This window comes from Ruditapes philippinarum, unplaced genomic scaffold, assembly GCF_026571515.1.
Source record: "Ruditapes philippinarum isolate M1 unplaced genomic scaffold, ASM2657151v2 ctg1748_1_1_1_1, whole genome shotgun sequence".
Taxonomy (NCBI): domain Eukaryota; kingdom Metazoa; phylum Mollusca; class Bivalvia; order Venerida; family Veneridae; genus Ruditapes; species Ruditapes philippinarum.
The window spans coordinates 61,076-67,659 of NW_026863713.1; positions in this window are offsets into that span (position 1 = coordinate 61,076).

The window sequence follows — 6,584 nt, forward strand, 5'->3', positions numbered from 1 at the left end:
AGTTTGGTTGCTGTGCAGTCATTTGTTCTGAGGAGATGTTGTTTAAAGAAATTGCTGACGACGCACGACGACGGACAGTCAGGGGGATCACAATAGCTCACCTAGATGTAAAAACATCTTAATCTCCAGACTTTATTGCCATTTTCAAGGCATCAAGAAGGGATCTCACAATTTTCAAATATTTTTAAATTTTATTGTAACAAATCATTTTAATTCTTCTTTAATAAAAACTAGAAATGTGTCCATCGGACACGGGTGCCCCCACCGCGCCACTGTTCTGTCAATCTTATGACTCTAGGTCAAATATTTTTTGAAAACTAAAAATCTTTTTACTAAGTAAAGGGCAAGAACTTTACAAATACTGAATATATCCCCAAGCAAACCCCAAGTTGAAAATTGCAAATTTAAACTACTGTAATTCAAGGGCAATAACACTAACAAAACTGAAAAAAATCCACATGCAAAGTCCCAGGTTCATAGCTTCACAGTGAGGTGAATCATTATTCCTGTAATTTAGTGATGTTGATCATTATTCCTGTAAAGTTCTAACTCAAGCACTCAAGGATCAAATAACAACATAATGAAACAGTTTTTACTATGTCAAGGGAAATAACTTTACAAATACTGGGTAAATCCACAAGCGAAACCCAAGAAACAAACTAAATATGCTGAGCAACTTTCCAATAAGGTTTAATGACTCTATGTCAAATCCTTTTTGAGTTACATGCGACACATGTTGAAAATTGCAAACATTTTCAAAGTCAAGGGCAATAACTCTAAAAATACTAAATAAATCCAGACGAAAATACCCAGGTGCACAACTACACATGCTGATCAACATTCCTGTAAAGTATCATGACTTTAGGTCAAATACTTTTTGAGTTACATGCGACACAAGTTGAAAATTGCAAAATTTTACTAAGTCAAGGGCAATAACTCTAAAAATAGTAAAAATATCCGGACGAAAATACCCAGGTGCTCAACTACACATACTGATCAACATTCCTGTAAAGTTTCATGACTCTAGGTCAAATACTTTTTGAGTTACATGCGACACAAGTTGAAAATTACAAAATTTTACTAAGTCAAGGGCAATAACTCTAAAAATACTAAAAATATCCAGACGAAAATACCCAGGTGCACAACTTCACATGCTGATCAACATTCCCATAAAGTTTCGTTGAATTCCAGCCATTAGTTGCAGAGAACTACTCCGGAAACGAAATTCGGACGTTTTACTAAGTCAAGGGCAATAACTCTAAAAATATCCAGAAAAAATACCTAGGTGCACAACTTCACATGCTGATCAACATTCCCATAAAGTTTCGTTGAATTCCAGCCATTAGTTGCAGAGAACTACTCCGGAAACGAAATTCGGATGTTTACTAAGTCAAGGGCAATAACTCTAAAAATACTAAAAATATCCAGATGAAAATACCTAGGTGCACAACTTCACATGCTGATCAACATTCCCATAAAGTTTTGTTGAATTCCTCCCATTAGTTGCAGAGAACTACTCCGGAAACGAAATTCGGACGGACGGATGGACGGACGGACGGACGGAAGGACGGACAACGCCAAAACTATATCCCCCTCCCGATTCCATCTGCGGGGGATAATAAAAATCGAATTATGATCAAAAGCCTTTAACATGATTTAAAATGCCTTTTATCTGTTGTCATAGCAACTAAATGAAATTGTATTTGTGGCAATTCAATACTGAATATCAGAAGCAGATCACTTTTGTTTCAAACAGTGATGATGGCAATGTGTTTTTGAGGTTGGAATCAATAATCAATTCACCAATGTATTACTTAAGGGCAGGATAACTGTATCACTTTAGTAAGTAAAACACATACAATAATTGAAACAAAACTACATTTATTGCAGTAAATATAATGTACAAAACATTGAAAATGAGATAACAAGATGTATCTGATAAACTATTATTACCAAAAAATCCATCACATTGCCTTATAAAAGATATTGGTAAACATTTTGAAATTTTGTATAAACACCGTAAAGTAGTAAAAACACAATATTTACACCAACACCACCTTTGGGATTTGAACCCACAGCAGTGAGGGTGATATCTTTGTAAACATAGATGTACCAATATCTTTAAATGATATGTTATACCCTTATATAATATTATATTATAACATCACATCAACAAGGCATATTGTTCACATAAACAATGTAAAAATACATACTTTATCAGATCTTGACTTAGACAAACAAGGACGGACATAATAGCAAGTATGTCAGCTGTTTTGTTTTTTAACTCTCAAACACATTACACTATAATGAACATTTAGTTTCAAGTTGAAAAACAAACTGTCTTATTAACATGATTATTCTTAGAAAATTAATTTACAATGTACATGAGTTGAGTCAAAAGACATAAATTTCATATTTTCTTTAATTTATCAAAAAACAATACTATTGATAGCCTCCCTGTAAGAAATGCTTATCTTTTTTGACAATTTGATATCTCTATAACTTTGTCTGAATCTTTAATTCTATATATACAGACATAACAAAGAAAGAATGTTACTAACTCTATATATACAGAAATAACAAATAATGAATGTTACAGCAAGAATGGTCCAGCAACATAACCTCAAATAAAAGTATCTTTTAAATAAAAGTATCTAATTAATACAAATTGAATTACTTGCAAAAAGTGATCCACATATCATTTAAATGAGGCAAAATAATTACGATAATAAGTGCCTCAAAAGGAAATATAGTTTAAACTTGAAATTTTCTCTCATCCTTAACTCTACACAAAGTTTTAATTGGATGTTAAAATATAGAGGTATGAACCATCAACTGCATGTAGCTGCAGGCTCTTACTGTTATCATATATTCTTCTGAAAACAAGGATTCAAATATGGTTAATTTTACAAAGATACCAAATAAACTGTCAATTCTACATCATGAAAATCCATTGTTTCAAATACATCTGTGATTTGAGGATCAGTCTTTTAAAAATTTAAGCTCTGCCATTGGTTAATTTCAAATCAGATGTCTAAATAAACCAATTAGATACTTTAGTTACATTTGAGTGGTAACCATTCCAAATTCTTAAATCATTGATATTTGGATACACTTTAGTTTTGGCAGAAATTATATTAAGATAAATGTTCACACAAAACGAATCTAAATTGTTCTTTTAATAAATCTAAAAAAATGAGTGAAACAATAAAATTGTAATAATAACATTCTATGTACAATGATAAAAACAGCTATAAAATACTAAAAAAACATTCTATTAATAAAAATCTGTTTAAATTATTCTGCAACTTGAGTATTCTGAGCAACAAAAATAGTCCATACACAGCAGCAACAAAAAAGCCTAAATTCTATTTCAAGTAGCAGATTCAGCACTGTAACAGAACCCTTAACATTTTATTTAATTTCAAAATTTTTTGTTCCCATCAAGAGTTGAAGGGATTTTGTTAATATCTTGACATTGATGTTTGACATAATCATGGTAATAGGCAAATATCTGGGGAGAGGGTGGGGGCATGGTTGTTTGAAGTAATACAAGACTAATTATTAATGAAACTGCAAGCAAATAATAAAGTACAATTTTTTTAAACTTGAAATAAAATTAAAGTTGCTGTTTGCGTCAAAAACACTTCAGAATTTGCAAATTAAAAGAGTAATACTAGCACAAAATTATTAAACCCACTTTGGACACTTGGAACGAACAATTCTAAACATTATGTTTTAAGATTTTTTTAACCACTGATTTTTCACAATTTTTCAGTAATACGACAAATATTAAAAAAAAAGAAAAAGAAACAACTGCAAATACAATTTGCATCAATCTTATTACAAATGACATGTTAAGGTTACAAAACACCTCAAGAGTTTTAATTTAATAAAATACAAATTAAACAACAAGCTCAACCACTTGAATAAACTTAAATTAGATAAACAAAAGGCTGCAGATTCATTTCTTTATGAATCAACAATAGATCTAGAAAGTGATGTTCTAATTTTTCAAATATCATTTATTTTACTATCTTAAGTAATTATCACTCGATGAAGTTGGATTTTTTTTGTTCTGCTTTACTTATATCAAACTAAATTGTTACATTTTTGCATGAATATTGTTATTCTTCCATGTCAATGAGCAAATACAAAAGAAAATACCAACTAAGTAAGGCAATTTATCGCCATTAAAAAATTAAAGAATACACACTATGTACATATGCAATTAGGGGTGTCATGGTTAGACAAAATGCTGTTAAAAAGGCGACATAGTAAAAGTGTTAAAAGTTTAACTGACTGTACTAATAAATTCCTAAGATTTTCATGTTTATGTTTATGACAAGATATGCCATTTTGTTCATATTTTGTTGTACTCAAAATGGTTATATAACATATCCCAATATGGAGTAAATATTTTCCTCAAGGGTCGTACCGTATTAATTTTGATCAGATCAGAAAAAAATATTGTTGAGTACAACTAAAGTACAGACAATTGTCATATCTTGTCATAAAAAAAACTATGGTAATATTTTGAATCAATTTAAAACTTTTCTGCCCCTTAGTCAAATACTAACCTCAGTTACGGGTTATTGAATTTTCTAACCGGTTTTTAGCTAAAAACCGACCATACCCCTTTAAACTGATAAACTTGACAACCCTGTATGCAATTGTTCTTTAAGGCTTTATTTTGAAGAAGATAAAGATTTGTGTCATGTTCAAAAGGAAATAAATAACTTTATTCATTAAGTGGTGCTTGCAACTGATATGTAATTATTAAACTCTGATATGTATATTATAGTTTCTTACAAAATATATAATTAGAACAAATGAGCCGCGTAACCAACATAATGCGTTTGCAACCAGCATGGATCCAGACCAGCCTGCGCATCCGCGCAGTCGGATCAGATCCATGCTGTTCGCTTACAAACCCTATAACAAGAAGAGGAACTGATAGAGAACAGCATGGATCCTGATCAGACTGCGCGGATGCCCAGACTGGTCTGGATCCATGCTGGTCGCAAACGCATTACCTTGGTTTTGTCATGGCGGGGCTCAAATGTATAATAACAACACCAACCTTATCACATCTAGAAGATATAAATTGATAAAAATAATACATGCATATTGTAAAATATTGATATGTCATCTCCAGGAATGTGACAGAAATACATCGTAAAAAATGCTCAAAACTTTATCCTGATATTCAATACAAAATATGAGAACAGTCGTGCATATGTTAAACTGTAACCACAAAAAATAACAGATTATTACATCACAAAGTGGAGGTTATGAAATAAAGAGACAAAATAAAAAAAACAAAAACACTTGATTATTTATTGAACAAAATATGCTGAGTAATTTATATAAAAAAGAAGAAATTATAGTGGATATAAAATTGATAATTAAGTTCCGATATATTTTGTCACTGATAATATAAAAATCATTTTACATTTTCTGAAGACAAACCACATTAATAAAACAAGAGCTGTCGGTAGGACAGCATGCCTCACTATTCTCAGTGCTTGATTGTAAAATACTAAGTAAGAGTCTGGATAATGTAGAATCTTCTAAGATCAAAAAAGGTCATTACTCTGTCAAAATCAATGATAGAGTTACGGGCCTTGGACAATGAACTTTTTTATGCTCTTAAATAAGTGTGTGACATAGTGAATTAAAAATTAAAGTAAAAACATCAACTTTGCAAATACATTTGCTTACATATTGAGAGGTAACACGAAAACTGTTTTTATATATCACTTATCATAGATTTTAAAACATGTTTGCTTCAATTTTTCTTAGAAAAAATTTTGACAAGTGTCTTTCAGCAGATTTTCAATGTCTTGTTTAAAGTTATTTCATACTTTTCATATTTATTCCATATTATTTCAAATTTTCTTATACAATATTTCCCCAATAGAAATGATAAATAAGTCATTTTCTGCCTATAATCTGAGTAAGCTTTTGTTTAAATATATTACTTAATTCAAACACAAAATAAACCTCACAGCTATTTTCAAACATCATCATATCAACTCTCCCCATGTGGCAGCATACCTTTGTTCTAGCTTATACATTATAAAAAACGAGACAACATCAATAAAAGACATAATTAAAATGATATATGAATGCTCTACAACAAAGTATCACAGATAAAGTGTTAAAAACTGAATTGGTCATATCATGGTTGAGTATCAGATCAGTTCTAGATACATGTCTCTGCAGTTTTCTTAAACCAATATAATATAATATATATACACTGTTATAATCATCACACAAAAATAAATACCCTGGACTAATGCACACAATATTATTACTGTGAAAAAAAATGGGTTATCTTTTCTTGATTAATTATAACAAAATCATGATTTTTTTGTTTTTTTTTCTGTCACACCAACAATGCAAAGGTCATATGGCAACTTTCCAGTTGTACTGGTGGAGGAAAACCTCAGGTGCCCTTCTGTGCATTATTTCAGGCATGAGAGGGCACCGAGTAGAACCACCGGCATTCCATAAGCTAACTGGCAAGACAAAATCATGAAAGAAGGAAAATCAATGAAATCTTAATACTAGACAAAAGC